Consider the following 19,983-nt stretch of genomic DNA (forward strand, 5'->3'; position numbering starts at 1 on the left):
GGATTTTTGTCTGATTGAGTCAGCATGGGTCCTGTGCACGCTGTCACCATTGTTGCAAGTTCATATGAGCAAGTTCCCAGAGACCTGAAAGCCTCTGTTTCCTTATGTTCACACACCAACCCTGGCTCTTCCAATCTTTCTGCCCCTTCTTTTGCAGTGGTCCCTGAGCCACGGGTGGGTGAGGTTTAATACAGGAGCCCTATCCAGGGACACATACTATGCAGTCTCTTCTTTATAGAGAATAAGAGGCCAATTGTGGCCCTCTGTGTGCATCACATTCTGTTGTATGAGGAAGCTTCACTGGTGAGAGCTGAGGGATGTATTAGTGTTCTCTCTACCCCTGTTTCACTATGTCCCATGAGACTTAGGCGTAGAGGTTCCACTGTAGATGTGTCATTTTGGGCTGTGCATCTTTCAGACATATATTCATGGGTGGCACTGTAAAAATAGCCAAATACACATGGCTAGAGAGGTCATAGATCCTAGAGAAAACTCTACCTCTGTCATGTCTTTAGACAAATGAAATTTCTTACTATATGCTAAATATGGATCCTTATATTTACAGACAAGTGCACGGTACACTACTCATTGAAGAAGCCTCTTTTGAACAAATGGAGACTCTTACAGAGTTCAGCAATTGGTTACACACAGAAACTAAAACTTTTACTGAAATAGTCACTTTTAAGTTGCCAGGTTTCAAATAAAAACCTGGATGTGTCCTCTTGACTTAGGATTGTGGAGAAAATATGTGAAATTTCTTATTAAAGACAATGATCCCAGACATTAATTCCTATTCTTTTTCCAGATAAGTGGGTGGTAGTGGACATGAGCCTAGAGGTGTCTGTGACCACTGTCCTCATCTATCAAGAATTTAACTTTACAAAGCTGAAGATATCTGAGTTAAGTGAGACGTGAGAGAAAAAGGCATTTTATAAAAGTTGTTGTCTTTATTTTTAGGTCAATGAGATGGTCATCACCACTTGGCAGTTTAGAACCTTTTGCTGGAGGAAAGGAGGTAAGCATGAAAACATGGGCACTAACATCCATGTACACATTCTGTTTTACATTCAGCTTTGAGGGAAATCAGGAACTCTTTGTAATCCATCTAATGAGGTTCAGGTTACTGACTCCTATCAACTTACTGGCTTGGTATGTCAAATAGCACATGGGCTATTATGGCAATAAAGTGAGAGACTGGACGTAAAATGACTTTGTGTGATACAAACTGAAGCACTGACATGGGTTACTAGTCAATGTCTATGAAGACCCGTAAGCATACAGGTATTACTATAGTCCTCTGTCTTTATGTTTGCTGTGATGGTAAAGGACAATACCATTGTTTATTTGTAAAAGCAAACACATGAATACGTCTGTGAGCCTTGGTGGGCCTATTTCTTAGTTCAAACTGTGTGTGTGTGTGTGTGTGTGTGTGTGTGTGTGTGTGTGTGTTTGTCTGTGGTGCATATGTCTTTCTGTGTCCATGGTGCCTTTGTTAGCATTTGCTGGAAATGAAACCTTGCTGTTTGGATCAATGCACCAAAAGATGAATCTGGTAGAGAGCAGGACCTGGCCCCAGGGGCTGACTCTCTGCAAGACTGTCTGAAAAACTCTTTTGCAGGAGACGCAAGCACAGTCTAAAAAAACATTCACCGTGTCTAGAATCATGTCTACTGATTTTCTGCAAGTTTTAAAGAGAAAAGCAAAGGTAATCCTCTCTTTGGTCTTCAGGTGTTTGTACTTATTTTTTTTCCCTCTCCTGATGGAAAATCAGAAAGCAGAAAAATGTTTCCAGTGGGAAATGAATTACATCTGTACCTGTGGGTCTTCAGAGGGGAGGGTGTTTAGCACAAAGGTGAGAATTTGAGAGTTAAACTTCATGAGTTTTAATCCCATCAAAATTATTAGTAGGGAGCTGGGGAGATGGCTTATTGAGCAAAAGGCTTGAGACGTAGGCACAAGGACCCAAGTTTGAACAGCCAGAACCCACATAAAAAGACAGACCTGGTGGAAGGCTGAGACAAGAGGATCCTGGTAGCTCACTTGTCAGTCAGCCTATCCAATTGGTGAGCTCTAGGTTGAGTGAGAAACTGTCTCAAAAAATAAGATGACAGGGCTGGAAAGCTGGTTCAACAGTTAGGAGCACTGGCCGCTTTTGCAGAAGCCTTGGGTTCCGTTCCCAGCACCCACATGGCAGGTAACAACTGTTCATAACTCTAGTTCCAGGAGATCCCTGATGCCCTCTTCTGACCTCTGTGGACACTGCATGACATGGGTACACTTAGCATACATATGGGCAATGCATATGCTCATACACATAAAATAAAAATAATGTATAAAATATTTAAAAAATAAGGTGACAAGCAATTGAGGCAGATACTCATTGACTTCTGGGCTCTACATACTCAAGACATAGGTGCATGTGCACAGGCACACACACACACACACACACACATGTACAAACCCACACAAATATGTTCCTAAACATACACTACCCAAATACTTAAATGCATGAAAATAAAAAGCATTAGTGATTGACATACTGTGGGAAAAGTCCCTCTAGCTTCTCATGCTACAAATTGCTCATTACTTGGGTGGGGTCATACTTGTTTTGCCATATTTACTCATATTAAGAGTATGATAAGGAATAGCATGTATCATGAGTACATGCTCAGAATGAACATCTTTGCTTTATTTTGAGAGCAACATTTCAAGTATAGTCAACAATGTTTAAAATACTTTAGAGAGACTAAACAGTGCTTCCCGTTCTGTGGTGGGCTTACTTGATTAACTCTGGGGAGGGGGAGCTTTTCATCATGTGTTTATTTAAAACAGATATTTGCTCAGCATCTCCTTTATGCCAAGCTCTATGTTAGGTAGTGAAGATACAGTGCTATCCAAATACAGTTGTAATGTAAAGGAATTTCCAGTCTATTGCCGGAGATAGGCATTAAGCAAGAGAACATGTAAGCATAAAATTAGAACTGCAATAACAGCAACAGAAGTAACCGAGAGCAACTGATGCAAAGCATATAATTTAGCCTGTTATCAAGGAAGGCTCCTTTGAAGAAGCGACTTAACCTGCTATTCAGTGAGGATTGACTGAGTTGATAAGGAGCTAACGTATTGCTTGAATTCTGTCTCTTAAGCTCTGCTTCTCCCACCCCAGTGACTCTATGGAACAAACATGAAATTGAATTCCTATTCCATGCTGAAAAGTAAGTAAGAGAAAGGGTGGCGGTATCCATGTAAGAATATTAAGCGATAAATCTTATTTCTATATTGTAGTCTCTTTCCTTCAAACTGCTCCTAATCCCCTGACTTTTGGTTCATAAATAGAATTTTCCCTCATGTTACAGCTTTGCCTAAAGACAATGAATGATTTCATACAAATGATTTATGTACTGAGATCTGAAGAGATTTTACTCATAAAAATACTCCAGCTATTTATCTTGATCATCTGATGTATCAGAGCCTGGCATGGATGCTTCTGAATTAACTGCAGATTAAATGATTCATGCCAGTTGGAAAAGCCTAAAGTTTGGGGGCAGGGGTCACTGAAGGATGCTGATTGCTGTGACCGGATCTTTATCAACTCAGAAGGCAGAGGTGTTCACTGTTCATTTCAGGATTAAAAACAAGAGAGGTAGAAGGAAAACTGAGGAGTCACTCTGTGTGTTTGTTCCATCAGCACACTTACCACCTGTTACACACTGAGGATGCAATGATGGTGCATTAAATGTGGGTGCTTTTCTGTGGGAACTTACAGCCTGATGGGAGAATGGGATGAGAAAACAACTGTACTGTCTACTAGTACACCCTGACTGCCGCGCCATTTGAGCATAGTACACATGGAGTGTGGGTCAGACTGTATTTCAGCTTTTCAGATGGACTTTATACTCTTCACTAAATAATTCTTCTTGTCTTCATATTTGTTTAATATCCAGCAACGAGTCAACAAACACATTTACAGAGTTTCTATGATGCTTTTGTGTGTGTATGTTATATGCATGTATGTCATATATATGTGCATGTGCTTACAGGTGTGCAGGTGGGCTCCCTGAGCAGTTGCATATAGAAGCCAGAGGTTGACACTGAGTGTCTTCCATTATCACTTTCCACTTTATTTTTTGAGACAGGGTCTCTCACTGAACTTGGAGTTGCTGTTTTGATGAGACTGGTTGGCCAGCAGCCCCTTGGATCTATTTCCATCCTTCAGTTTTAGGCACATGCCACCATGCCTTGCTTTTATTTGTTGGTGGGGATCTGAACTCAGGTCCTTGTGCTTGTGCAACAAGTACTTTATCCATTGAACTCTCTCCCCAGTCTCCTATTAGGCCTTTTGTTCTATGCTGTCAGTAGAAGATCCAGATGATGAATCAGATGAGACCCCATCTTCAGGAAAGCTCATAATCTCACGGGTATAAAAAGCTATTCTTGCAAAGCATCACGGTGCAAATCAGAGTTGGGGATGTGTATCAATCATCTCATCTAATAAGCTATGACTTTTCAGAGGAGCTGAGCTCTTGTTTAGCTGGGGTAAGTGGCTTCATGGAAGAAGTCAGCCAGTATCTTCGAAGTGACTTACTCTAAGGCAGGATGCATATTGAACCCGTCACGGGTATAAAAAGCTATTCTTGCAAAGCATCACAGTGCAAATCAGAGTTGGGGATGTGTATCTACCATCTCATCTAATAAGCTATGACTTTTCAGAGGAGCTGAGCTCTTGTTTAGCTGGGGTAAGTGGCTTCATGGAAGAAGTCAGCCAGTATCTTCGAAGTGACTTACTCTAAGGCAGGATGCATATTGAACCCTCGAGCTTCAAAGATGATCAGAGACACTGTCAAAAGGCAGTTTTTAGTGTAGAAGATGACGTTTATATGTATATATGTGTATATATGTATACTTATATATGTGGAGAGACATGGAAAAAGACAGATATGGAAAGTGAGACATGCAGAGAGACAGTGATTTCAGTACAATGAGAAACATTCATCTACTTAACAGAGATCTAGTTAGGATCTATTGTATGTTGGCTGGTGTGCTATTTCATGTGGGTGCAAAGCTGGCAGGACAGAAATTCTCTGTCCCCGTGGGACTAATATTTGAGTTTTCTATCTGGTAGGTATATGAGGTTATTTTACTGGGTGTCATCAGATCTAGTTACTGCCTGATGGAATAGGTCATAGGGTCAGTGGAGAAGTGGCAAATCTACACTGGTCAAATACTAGAAATTTGACATGCAAGGTCATAGCTGAGAGTGAGTCACCAAGAAGCCTGCTTCAAAGACTTCAAAAAGAAAAAACAGAAAGGTAGACCAGACAGTCTAAACACAACCACTGGAGGAACTTGGAAGACCAAGGTGTCAGCCAGCACATGGAGGGTTTGCTGAATGAAAAGGGTGGAGCCTAGCATCCAGGAGACACACGACTAGGACAGATGCTGTGCTGGTTGTTTTACACACATTTCCCTCACTACTCACAATGGACAGTTACAAGAGGAAGTCAAGACCAGAGCTCGATAGGACTTGAGATCCTGACCATAATATCAGGAAAACACTAAGCTAACTTTTAGGAACACAGTCACAGAAGACTGGAAGAAGAGAGAGAATGGATCCGTGGAAAGGAGAAAGGAACACTATCTCAGAAGTCCAGCTGAAGATGCTGAGGGACTTCCTGGCCTATCTCATGTTGAACTGGATCCCAGAGTCACCTGTAGGTGAGAGTCAGTGATCCCCTCTGTATACTTTGGAGGGAGGTGGGCATTGATGCCCTCCAGGACCTGGCATAGAGGAGCAGAGCCAGACTGATTCTAGTACATGGCACCCACACCTTTCCCCATATTTCTACTTTGATTGGTATCCATGATCCTTCCATAGCCCCCTTGGCTCTTATAGCACCTGTGTTAGAAACTTCAATTACAAGTGACAAAATGTTAATTCAAAACTTCTGATAAATTTAATGATTGATTTTTTTGACAGCTAGATTAGTATATAATTGATGTTATATAATTCATCCATCCATTTGAATTGTATATATAGTTCAATTTAGCAGTTTTGTGTATTCAAAAACATGCAACACATAGTCACAATTTCAGAACATGTTCACCTCAAAATATACTGCATCTGTTAGCTACCAATGCCTGTTTTCCCAGCTCTCTAAACAAACACTCATCTATTCTCTGTCTCTAGAGATCTTCCTGTAGTGAACATTGCCTGTGTATGGAATTATACACCATGCAGGTTTTTATGACTGGATTCTTTTATTTACCATGATGCTTCTGAAGTTTATCCAGGGTGTTGCAAATATCACATCTTTATTTCTTTCCACAGTTGAATTATATTCCATTGAATGGATGTATCACATTTTTCTTATGCATTCATCAGTTGGTAGGTACTTGAATTGTTTATATCTTTTAACTATTATGAATAATACTTTTTCAAACACTCTAAGTCTTTGGTTAGAAAAGTTTTATTTTACACACACACAAATACATGTATATATGTATATATGTATATATATGTATATATATATATATATAGAGAGAGAGAGAGAGAGAGAGAGCGACAGAGAAAGAGAGAAAATGTGATAAGTTCATGCTGAATTGAGGACATTTCAGACTCTTTCCCACAGAGTCCGCACTGCTTTATATTCTCACAAGCATTGTGTGTGGGTTCTGCACATGCTCACCAGTGTTTGCACCTGAACGTCTGACTCTGCCCATGTTAGTGAGTATGAAGTCTTACTGATTTTGATTTGTATTTCCCTGATGACTTGCATTAGATATCGTCTCATGTGCTTATTGACCATTTGTACATTTTCCTTGGGGAAATGTCTATTCAGATCCTTGGCCCATTTAAAAAAATAATTTATTGAGAATTTCATACAGACATATAAGATGTTTTGATCAGATCCATGCCCACCCCCTCCCCTCCAAGTCCTCCCGTATCTCCCATTCACTTTTTTTTGACAACTTCGTGTACTCTTTCTTTCTTCTTCTTTTCTTTAATGGGGCTTTTTGCTACTCTAATATTCCCCCCTCTGAAGAGGTAACCCTAAAATCTTTTAAGGATTGGATAAGAACTCCCAAATACTTTTGACATTTTTGGCCTTTGGAACGGAGTATGTTGCTAAGAGGCCCCAGGATGTTTTGACTTTTAGCCAAGAAACTGAATGCTTTTCTTTGGGGTTGTTTCACACTAACTGCCTAGCCAATTCCTACCTCCCATTTTTACCATAGCATCCTCTGAAGAGATTACCCAGCTTGCAGATAGGGGATTGGGACATAGACCACTCTGGCTTCTTCCATGCTGAACAGGGACACAGGGTAAGGCAATTGGGGTACCCCTTCAGTGGGTCTATCTATAAGACTCTTAAATTGCATAACTCTTATCTGTAGGGGGAAAAGAAAGTGCTTGACTGGTGAATGGGAGATATGGAGGTGAAGTAAAGGCAAGAGTAATTAGCATTACAAGTTCTAGACAGGGAACTAGAAAAAAGAACAGGGCAAATTTTAAATGTTCATATCAGAGTCCATTGGAATTTCTTGATGAGAGCTTCCAAAAACATCCCCCTATTGGGTTCCTCTTCATTTTTCTTTAGTCTTCCAAGGCTGGACTCTAGAGTGATGGAGTCAGGATTTGCTTTCAGGCATTTTGATAGCTGTTGGAGTGGTTAGAATCAGTGTCAGTTCCCTCTCGAAGGCTTGTGGATGGGGGAGAAAACAAATTTGGTCCTTGGCCCATTTTTAAGTGAGGTGTTTTTCTTTCTCTTTCTGAAGACTATTTCTGTTTGAATAGTCTCAAGACTCTGCATGTTTTAAGTAAGTCTAGATCCAATGGCTCAACTCATTTCCTTTGTATTTATTACTTCTGTCCTCCACAGATACTGATTTCCCCCTAAGCTTGGTTCTCTTAGTGATTAAACAGTGACTTCTAGATACTGCAGGGTCAAATATTTCCTCTGTTATGTCCTGTGGCAGAGAATGCCCCTTTACTATCACAAAAGTCCTGGGCTTCCCTTTGATTGTTCAGGACACATGATCACAAGTGAATCAGCCACAGTGATGATAGGTGGCCCTTAAGCAGATTGGATTGAGTATATGAAGATCAGCTTCATACTCATCTTTTTTTTTTTACAGAAAGTTGTGGTCTGGGTACGGTGTATGTGTTCTATGTAGATTAAGATACCCTAAGGTTGAAATTTTTTATGACTGCTCTAACTTTACAGATAAAAATATTAAGTTCAGATATGTTAAGAGATTGACTGCAACAGCCAGTAAGAAGTGGGCCTGGTATTTGAATGCTGGCTCTCTGAGGTCTGAGTACTCTTGAATAATAAATAATTTTTATTATTGGGGCTTCGACCACAATTTTTCACATGCTATAGGCACAGGCATCCAGTGAGCTGAAATGGAATCAAATTATAGTATCTTAAATAAAGGCATGAATTTCTCTTATTTGGCAAAAAAGTACTTAAGGTCAGGGGCCACACTGAAGAGTCAGGTGGTTAAAAAAGTTTCCCAGTGGCCCCTTCTATGATACTGATGTTCTTGCCCCTCCGGAGACAGAGTTCTGGGTCAGAACACCTGAGGTCCCACACATCCCTTGGACATGTCCTTTGGACTTCGTTGAGCTCTCCTCCCAGGAGGTCAGACCAGCTTCCTGATGGGCTTGAGTGAGTGGAAAAATATAGAAAGCAGTTTTGAAACCAGGCCTTAAATGCCTTCTGTGATAAATAATTGAAAAGTTCTGCAGGTTTCCCCCCCATCCTTCAAATCAAAAGAGGCATAATATGAGATCAAAACCCCAGAAGAATATGAAGAAAAATACTCAGAAATGATATGGGTGCTTGGAATAGAAAACATCTCCTTTTCTCATGTATCAAAAGAAGCTCCTAGTTTATCAGACATTTTCATGTGGGCTGCAGCACATTGGGATAAGAATAAAAGCATCACAGCGAATTCTAGGTCATTAGACTGGAAAGCCAGACGAAATGAAGCCCCATCTCGTCTTTCCTTTGAGACAGACACATTTGCAAAAGATTTCTTCAATTTTTGACTATTTCCTAACTTTTCTCCCACATTTGATGGAAAAGAAAATGTGTAGCTGAATGATAGTTTTAAAGTTTCTGCACTTTGCTATATGTTCTGCTTTGTACTATCCCACATCTCAGACTAGGACTGTACAACCCTTTCAATGTGTGGGGCCTGATATTATTGGTCCTGTTTTACAAAACTGAGACTCACAGTCATGCATTGGTATGCTGAATGTCAGCTGATGAGGACTAGAGATTAAATTCCCTTAAAGTTTTTGACCTTCTATGACTTGAGAAATAAAAATGACCAGAGGTTTTTGGGAAATGCAAACATGCGTTCTTTGCATTTTTTAAAATTCTTTTTATGATAGGATCTCATGTAGCCCAGGCTAGCCTCAAATTTGCTAGCTAACTGAGGATGACCTTGAAGGTCTGATCTTCTTGCCTCTACCTTCCTAGTGCTGGAATTTGAAGGTGTGCATCATTGTGCTTGGTTTGTGTGGTTTTGGGAACTGAACTCAAGACTTCGTGCATGCTAAGCAAGCACTCTACAGACATAGTCACATTTTCACTCCCAGACGTAAACTCTGACTTTGACCAAGTTATTTCTGCCTTCATTTCCCGTACTCATGTGTAAGATTGGGATAATACCTACATTGTAAAACATTGGTGAGTCTCAAATGAAGTAATAGATGTCAATGTGCCCAGGTGAGAGAATTAAGATGGGGCTATAACTAAAAGTCCTCGTTTCTATCTAAGTAGTGATTGAGAAAAGGAATTATGAAAGTATGAAGATGGGAAGAAAGTCAGTACAACAGGTGGAAATTGGAATCCTTAATGTTAAAAGCCGAACTTAGGGCGACTTATGACTGCGTCACATGGAACATTTGGTGATCAGTGATGTCACCTGATCACATTGTCTCAGATCTGGCATCAGTAAAGTTACATTCTTGAGGATATAGTAATCAAATATCATTTCATTCAAAGCTCTCATAATATGGGTAAAGAGATGGAGACACCTAAAGGACCTACCACAGTGCTAACAGCAGCTAGGGTGGGTGAAAGCTGCAACTAACGCCCCATCTTCGGATTCCCAAAGCAAATTTCCTCCATGTCACTTTATTGCCTCACTTCCCAGGAGCTGAGATGATATTTCAAGAGCTGTTTTTGAGGGACTGGAGAGATGGCTTAGCAGTTAAAACACTGACTTCTTACAGAGACCCTGAGTTTAATTCCTAGCACCCACATGGTGGTTAACAACTGTCCTTAACTCTAGTTCCAGGGGATCTGACACTCTCTTCTGACCTCCAAGGGCACTGGATAATATTGGTGTACAGGTAATATACTCATACACATAAAAAAAGAACTGTTGGGGTTGGAGAGATGGCTTAGCAGTTAAGAACAATGGTTGTTCTTGCAGAACACCTGAGTTCAAATCCCAGCATCCACATGGCAGCTAACAACTGTCCTAACTCCAGTTCCAGGGGATCCGACAGCCTCTTCTGTCCTCCGTGGACATTGCACAACATGGGTGCACTTACCTACATGCAGGCAATACATGCATACACATAAAAATAAATAGAATAGTTAAAAAAGAGCTGTTTTTGAGTATTTTTCTTGGTCAAACATGACACAAAAGTCTTGGTCATAAAGATAATTAATAACTAACTGATATATTCGTTCATATTTCACAAAATATTTCTTGATCCTGCTGGGTGCATGGCATTTACTTATATGGGTTTATTTGTTGGCAATATCATAGCAAATTAAAACAGAGCTCCTGTTATGAAGGAATGTGTTTTCTGGCAGGAATATATAGAAACTAAGTATTGAGCAATCACATACATACCATTTCAGATGATGATGAATGCCGTGGAGGAAAATAAAGTCAGATCAGAGGAGGGAGGCATGAGTTCAGACCAGTTCTATGGATTGGTCAAGGAAGGTCATCCAAATGAGGTAAGATTTGAGCCAAAAGGTGTACCATGCAAATATCTGGGAGAATTTCAGGTGCGGTAAAAAATCCTTTCAAGCAAGGGCAAGTACGACGAGGCAGGAAGATGCTTGGTAGGTTTGACAAAGAGCTAGGTCCCTGTGGGTTGCAGTTTTAAAAAGCCATTCTCAGTGCTGTGTAGGCAATGGTGGGGCAAGAACAGAAGCAGGGGCCTAGGTAGAGCGCCATGGCAATGGACTGGCTGAAAAAAGTCTGGAGACTTGGAGCATGGATGTGGTCATAAGGCTGAAAGAAGTCAAATTCAGTTGTATTTTTGTTTTTAGGCAAAGCTAACAGAATTATCTGACTTATTCGTGTGGTGTGTGAAATAAAGAAAAGAATCAAAGAAAGTATCTAGATTTTTGCTTGTGTGGTGGGAAGACTGGGGAGCTGTGGGCTCTGATTATTAGGCTGGAGAAGATTGTAGAGGGGGTGAGTTTAGAAAGTGGACATTTAGGACTGTGGTTTGGGACATGGAGCGTTTAAGACACTCATTAGACATTCAAGAGGCCGTGAACAGTATTACATTGGCTGTCTAAGACTGGACTTCAGGAAAGAGACCAAGTAGATGATGCAAACATGGAGTTATCAGTCTATAGATGGGATTTGCAGCCACGAACTTGAGAGCACTCACACAGAGAATGGATGTAGCTGGAGAAATGGACACCGAAGGGAAGAGCACTGGCAACTCTGATGCTAGGAAGTCAAGAGGATGGAAATAATTTGGCAAAGGAGTTTAAGAACTAGGACAAACAATGGGAGTGAGATCTACAATTCTAGCTTAAAGAAGTCTTTCAACAAAGCGGGAGTGTAAGTAAGACAAATACCAAGAACTGACTTTTGGGCTTAGTAGTATCATTGCTGACCTTCACAAGAACAGTTTTGGGGGAAAATGGAAACAAAGAATCTGAATCTTGTTTCATTTATGGAGTGGGGAAAAGATTACTTAAAGACCTCAAGTGCAGCGAGGAGCCAGTTCTCTCAAGGCATTCTGCTGCAAAGGGAAATTAGAAATGAGTCAGTAATTGAAGAGACAACATAGTACAGTGTGCTTGCTTGCTAATGGGAATGAGCCAATATAGAGGGAACATTTGATAGTAGGAGAGAGTGGGTACCATCATTGAGGTTGTACCCTTTGAGAGTATTAAGAGAGAGTGCCCTGAGTAGGACAGAGAATGCGCATTCATGGTATATGGGAAAGAAAGAATGAATGGTCAAGTACAGAAAAGTTTATATATTTTTATTTTATTTGTATGCATGTGTGTGAGCCTGCATGATTTTATGTGTCCCATGTGCATTGCAAGAGCCAGAGGAGGCCAGAAGAGGGAGTCAGATCTTCTGAAACTGGAGTTACAGCCAATTGTGAGTCTCCCTGGGAGCTGAACCTGGGTCTTAAGCAAGAACAGTAAGTGCTCTTAACCACTGAGGCATCTCTGGAACCTCCTCCTTTTAATTCTGTAGGTGAAAGAAGGAAAATTAGATTGGCTAGGTTTGTAATTTTGCCAAGCAAGTATGATTTATTGAGATATAGGCAGAAAGAGAATTTTACGTATGGACCACATAAACAGTGCTGGATGAAATGGGAAGCGAGGGCACAAAAATCACAAGAAATAGTGAAGTCTCTTGGATAGATGAATTGTAGGTCACAGTGGGCCAAAGAATTTTAGGAGTCTTAGAAGCATGTATTGTGAGCTAGAAGGGCAGGAGGTTGACAATAGGAGGATGGGGTTCCTAAAACTGAGGCCATCCAGGTGTTGATGCTGCTGTTAATGATAAGGCAGATATGTCTGTGGGAATAATGACTAAGGTGAGGCAAAGGACATGAACTGAACTTTGGAGGAGATATGAAGAAGAAGCTCAGTGATAGGCTATAGAAGCGCTGTGGCAATGGAGATCATTATCAGGAATCACCATATCCACAGGACCCACAAGCACCCGGCCATGCTAGGACAATTATTCAGCATTATTACTTATCAGGCAAATGCAAATTGAAACCACAGTGAGGTGCAAGGGAGATGGCCACAGCAAAATGACAGATACATACATCCAGTGTTAGACCTTGGAGGAAGGGAACCTGTACCCATTGCTATTGGGAACATAAAACGGTGCAACAATTTAGGAAGTCACTTTAGCAGGTTCTCAAGTTGTTAAATATAAAATTGTGGGTGCCCTGATGCCTCTTATTCCAGGTGAGTATTCAGGAGAATTGAAAACATATGTTCACACAAAAACTTGTGCAGCAAGCCTCCAGCAGACGGATCCACACTGAAAAACATTTGGGGATACAAATTTGGTTCTAATATAATAAGAGCACATGAAATTGAGTGGGGAACAGTAAAGGGGAGTGCAGATAGGGGATCTAAATATGATCGAATATACTGTATGAAATTAGCAAAAATTCAATAAAAAGGGTAAAAACCCCAAACTCCCCAATAAATTTACTAAAAGAAAAAAAATGTGCATCAATGCAAATTACCAAAATTTTGTAATACTGAAAATGTGCGCACAGCCTCAGTTTCCATCAACTGATGAATACGTAACTAGAATATGGTATATCTCTCCAATGGAATATTATCCAGTAATAAAATAAATGAGGTACTGACACACGCTATGACATAAATAAATCTTTTAAACATCAAGTTAGCTGAAAGAAATCAGGTATGGAAAGTTACATGTTATCTGATTCCATTTATATCTAATGTCCAGAACAGGCAAATCTGTAGCGACAGAGAGTGGATTAGTGTCTGCCTGGGGCTGGTGAAGAGTGCTTGGAGGCAGTGACTGCTAATGTGCTCAGAGTTTTTTTTGAGGGTGTTGAAAATGTTCTAAAATTAGATTGTGTGGCAATGGTTGCTAAACTCTGAATTCACTAAAATCTTTGAATTGTGCATTTTAGATTGACTTGAGGGTTTGAAAACAGTAATAAAAAGTGTGCATAGTCTAATGATAACATGCTTCAGTTACAGTATGTATGTGACCATGCTGGGAAGAATGTTCTAGAAAAGGTGATGAAGAAGGAGATTTTTTTTCTCTTTACAGTAACATGTTAGACAGACACTGTTATACCCACTATATATGTCAGGAGCTTTGCATTGATTAAAGTACCTCCTGATCTACTCCGTTTATAGTGGAGGAGTGGAGACACAGTCTAAGTGATTTTCCTTCAGTGCCTGTATACTTAACCACCACAAAATCAATAACACCTATCACAAATGAGGTCACCAGTATGTCTCCGTACATATCTCAGTTCTGCCAGTTCAATTCTCAGTTTCTTCAGGCATGGTAAAAACCATGGAGAAGAAATAACCACAGGGATATGCTAGGTTTCAGGTGACCAAGACTGTGGAAAAGACCTTGAGAGAAGTAGTTGGTACACAGAGGATCTTGCTGACGCCCTGCTGTGCAGAGGGCACTACAGAAAGACTAAGAGCTGGGGAAGAGGAATGGGATTTGGAGAGGCGAGCAGTTCGGGGATAGGAGTCTGGCTATGAGTGATGACTTCCAAATCTCCTGGCCTTTCATAGTGATTGCAAACAGAGATGCAGTATACGACAAGAGTTATCCCAAGGCCTCCAAGGCAGACTGTAATGAGAAGGCTGGGAGTTTTGGAAGGAAGAGGTGTTGACTTTCTGTCACACCTGAGGAGGGTATTGTCAAGAGAGAGGAAAGGGTATTCTTCCCAGGAAGTAGAGTCAGTACAATTCATAAGCACTGTGCACTTTGATGGAGGTAGAGAAGCTGGGAAGTGCGTGGTGGAACAGGTTTCAGTGTATACATCAGGATGCACCATTTACTTTGTGGTTGATGGCAATGGAATCCCCAGTTTGTGCATCACAGTGGTCTTCATGTGAGCACATATTCCACTCCTTGTGTAACTTTGTTGTCATAGTTAGTGTTAATTTCTTACTTGACAGAATCTGGACTTGCCTGGAGTCCAGGTTCTGAGTATGCCTGTGGGGGATTGTTTTGATTGTGTTCACTGAAGCAGAAAGAACTACTCACTGTGGGTGGTGCCATCCTCTCTTGGACTGTACAGATTCGGGAAAGGGAACTGAGAAGCAACATGTTATTATTTATTGCTATTGCTTTTGTATGTGCATGCATGTGGACATGTGTTTGCATGTGAGCAGGTTCATGTGTGTGTGTAGGACAAGTAAGTGCACTTGTGTACATGGTTGTGTGGAGGCCAGAGGACAACCTCCACTGTCATTCCTTGGGTGTTGTACTCCTTGTTTTTGAGACGAGCTCTCTCATTGGCTTGGAGTTTGCCAAGTAGGCTAGGCTGGCTGGCCTGTGAACCTCAGGAATTCACCTGTGCCTGTCTCGTTAGTACTGGGATTGAAAGTACACATCCATATACCACCTGTCTTTTTTCCTTTTTACGTGGGTTCTGAGGGATCAAACTCTAGTCCTCACACTTGCAAGCCAAGCACTTCATTGACTGAGCTATCACCTAGTGCTATTGTTTTATACTTATTGTCATCTTATAAAATCTGTCAGCTTCTCTGAGAAGGATGGCCACTGATTCAAAGCATCTAGGATCTCTGGGGGGAAATCGCAAAGACAGAAATCTTAAAGACATAACCTTGCCTTTTCCACCCCTTTCCTGATGACTGTTTAAGTGGTGCAACATTGACTTCAGCTCCATTAAAGTCTCAGAGGAACAGTGTTAAAAGGAAAGGGATTTTCCCATTGGAAGCAGACAGGTAGTGGGGTTTGTAGCAGCAGGCTTGTTGCTCTTTTGATACACAGTAGTTCCCTTTCTTTGCACACCCTCAGAACTTCTCCCATTGTCGAAATGTCCTGGAAACTGCTTGAAGATCCATGTAATTATCTTTGACACTGGGCGACACCTATAAAGAGTATTATGGGGAAGACATCAGAGACTGCAAGTAGAAGGTTCCCAGCTGGTATAAATGTTTCTAAGCAAGTTCCAGGTTCCACCAATGGCTCCTTGAGGATGCTCACTGAGTTCAAATTTTAGTTTGTTCTGTGTGGTTTTAGGTAGGTAGGCTATTTAGCCACTTTTGGCTCTCATTTCTTTTTCATTCATCCATTCTTTCTTTTTTTGGTTTCTCATTTTTTATTTTTTATTGAGCTTTTAAAATATCATACAATATTTCCCACTCACATCTAGACCCCGCCCATCTATCCACCCCCTCCCCCCACCAAACCCTATGCACTCTGCCATACGTTTGGAGTCCTATTCATTCAGGTGTTTGTACCCAAATGTTCTTCAGTGTGAATCTGTCCGCTGGAGTCTGCCCATCCAGTGGTTGTATGTAAGTCATACCCTTGAGTGTGTTACACACAGAAGGCCTCAACTGGCCAAGTTTTGGAGAAGAAGAGACTGTAGAGTGTAGGATGGGACTCCTATATGGAACCTCACCCACCCATGGCTCAGAGACCATTGTGGAAGAGGAGGCGGAAAGATTGTAAGAGCCAGGGCTGGTTCATGAACTTAAGAGGTTGCGGCTTCCAGGCCAATGGAGGCTTGCTCATGTGTGCCTGTGGCAGCTGTGGCATCCAACATGGGTCTCCTGTTTCTTGTTTTTTGAGACAATGTCTCACTATGTAGCCATGGCTGACTTTGAATTCGCTATGTAGACTGAGCTGGTCTCAAACTCACAGAGATTTGCCTGCCTCGGCTTCCAAAATGCTGGGATTAAGGGCATACATTACCATACCTGGTTTACCCTCATTTCAAACCTCTACACCTAAGGCTCACAGAACATAGTGAAAGAGGCGGTAGAGAGAATATTAATGCATTTCTCAGCTCTCACCAGTGAAACTTCCTCATGCAACAGATGGTGATTAACACAGAAAGCTACAACTGGCCAAAATGTAGAGAATAAGAGACTGCAGAGTGAGTGTCCCTGGATAGACTCCTATATTAAACCTCTGCCACCCAGGACTCAGGGACCATTGCACAAGAAGGGGTGGAAAGATTGTAAGAGCCAGGGGTAGTAAATGACCACAAGGAAACAGAATTTTTTAGGCAGTTGGGGACTTGCTCATATGAACTTACAGCAATGGTGATAGCATGCACAAGATCCATGCAAACTCAAACCAGACAAAATTCCAGCAAAGAAGTAGGAAAATGGGTAAGAACCCCAACCTTAGCTGAGGAACTATTGGCAGCTGATCACTGCTGGGTGAAGGAAAATTGTCTTTTAAAGGGAGTGATGCTAGATACAATGACCAGGCTCCAGAAGATGAACTTAATCTGAGGGACATCTTGGCACAGAAACTTGACTTGATAGGCCTTAACATATATGACAGAATGCATGAAATCTTGTAGGGGAGATATGGGGTAGGAGAAAATACGATCTATTGTATAAAATGAACAAAAATTCAATAAAAATACATATTTAAATATATTAGAATCTTCCTTGAACTGTTGTTGTATGGCTATAAGAATGTAATATATGTAAATTGCCATCACTCTTTACACGTAAGTGTTCAGTTCATGTTAGCTACCATTATGTTAGCTATCATTATGTTATACAACCAGGCACGTGTGTCCATTACTAGAACTGCAAGCAAAGTAGCATCATCAAATGCTTTTTCAGAACAGGACACGGTGGAGAGATAAAAGAACCAGGAAGAACAGGATGGATCGAAGAACAAAGGAGAGAAGGTGATGCTGGTTCTTTCTTGAGTTTATCGAAAACACCAAAAGGTTTGACCTATTCGAATTATGAAGTGACGAATTTTACCCATTATACCCTCGTTCTTCTCATAAGTCAAATAGAAATAATAAAGTTTTCTCCTAGAGTCTGAACACCAAAGAGCTGATCCCTCTTTCACTCCTGACATAAGATCATACAGAGCTGGAAAAAGAAAAAAAATAATGTTAATTAAGTGTCTATTGAGTGAGAATTGGTAGAGATAATATATTTGAAATACCTAGCCGATAACATTGCTTAAGACAAGGTTTTGTTGAATTGGCATGAAGTTTCTACAAGAGACCTAGAAATGCTTAGAACCACCACACTGTTCCACCTTCCTTTCCCTGCGCTTCCCAGTTAAGAGTTCTACATGCATGGAATACTAAGAAACTAGAGTTTGAGCTGTCGCTTCATTAACTAGGGGACCAACCTACTCTCTCAGGGAAAGTGTCTATGATGAATGTGAGATTGGAGCCCACGGTCCAAGGCCACAAGAACAAGAAGTGGTTTTTTTTGTTTTTGATTTTTTTTGCATTCTACCTGCAGCTGAAGGGTGAGGGGCAGGCCAGAACTTGAAAGCCACATTGCCTCTGTAGAATATAAGCTCCCCAAGGAAAGGAATGTAGATTACCCACCTTTATATGTGAAAGTTCAGGGTGTGGCACATCATAATTTTAAATATTGGGATATTAAAAATATTGAAGTGGTTTCTGACTCAAACTTTCACTTCACGTCTGGTCTCTGTCCTTATTGCGATGATTTGATATATCTTCATTTTCCTTCCCTCATTTAAAAGCTGAGAAAGTAAAGTTGGGCATGGTGATGCACATCTTTAATCCCAGCTCTCAGAAGGCAGAGGCAGATAGATCTCTATGAGATCAAAGTCAGTCTGGTCTACATAGTGAGTTCCAGGCCAGCTGGGGCTACAGGGAGACCCTGCTTCAACAAACAAAACAAAGCAAATAAAAGCTAAACGTAAGAATAATATCTACTGCACATGTCTGATTTAGATGCTATCAAGAAGGAAATGGGGAAAATGGTGGGGGGGGGCTTCAACTGGGAAGGAAGAAGGGAGGGTAACTAAGGGTGGGAGGATAGAAGGAGAGAGAAATATTACTAAGGTTGTCTGAAAATGTATACACTTATTTCATAAGTTTCACAAGTTTACTTAAAAATTTGCCCCCCTCTTTTTTTAACTTAAAAAAACCCCTACACCTACACTCAGAGAACATTGCACAACAGGGAGCAGAAAGATTTGAAGAGCTAGAGGAATAGGATGCCTGCTGCTGTACACCGTATTCTAGGTGTAACGGGGAAGCTGCAATCCTGAAATCTCTACATGGTTCCCTAAGTAAGACCTGCATCATGACAGCACAAGTTGGCAGGACAGTGTGGATGATGGAAATTTCCCGAGGTCCTACCTCTAGATAAAGAGCTGTAGGCAATCAATGGATGCTGAGGGAGGGAGAATCAGTTTTCTCTATTATCTAGCTCCCTGGGAGGTTATCTAATTCAAATGGCCAGTCCTAAACACATGTACACTTGAGCATCTATCTATCTATCTATCTATCTATCTATCTATCTATCTATCTATCTATCTATCTATCTATCATCTATCTATCTATCATCTATCTATCATCTATGTATCTATCTTTGTATCTATCTACCATCTCTCTATCAATCTATCTATCTATCTATCTATCATCTATCTATCATCTATCTATCATCTATCTATCATCGATTTATCTATCTATCTATCATCTGTCTATCTTCCATCTATTTTTCTAAATGTATATACATATATATATATGTAATAATAATAGGGGGAGCATAGGAGAAATTGGAGGGGGATAGAGGGATGGAAAGAATGTAGCTATAGTACTCTTGTATGAAATTTTCAAAAACTAAAAAAAAAAAGTAAAGAGTTTAAATATGTAAATTGGCTAGTGTTTATCAGTGCCTTTGACTAGAACCTGAACTGTTCAGTGGGACATGAAGGCTGGCTGTTACTGTGGTCAGCTTATTCTCAGTTCTTTCAGATTTCAGGAAATGTGACAGCACGGTCCCTTGCTTTCATGTGGAGTTCATTGCTTCCCCCACATTTCACACTCGTAATTTGAAATAATCTTCCTGAACAATTCTGCAAAATTCTTTCATCCAGATGGGGAAACTCAAATAAAGAGGTTTAGTGGTCTCTCTGGGTAACACAGGAAAGAGCAAAAGTAGACCTTTAGATGTCTTGTTCACTATTCCTTCCATACTTTGTGACTTCTAAAAGATACCCATT

This window comes from Nannospalax galili, unplaced genomic scaffold (assembly GCF_000622305.1).
Source record: "Nannospalax galili isolate Female #2095 unplaced genomic scaffold, S.galili_v1.0 scaffold34, whole genome shotgun sequence".
In the NCBI taxonomy this organism is placed as follows: Eukaryota; Metazoa; Chordata; class Mammalia; order Rodentia; family Spalacidae; genus Nannospalax; species Nannospalax galili.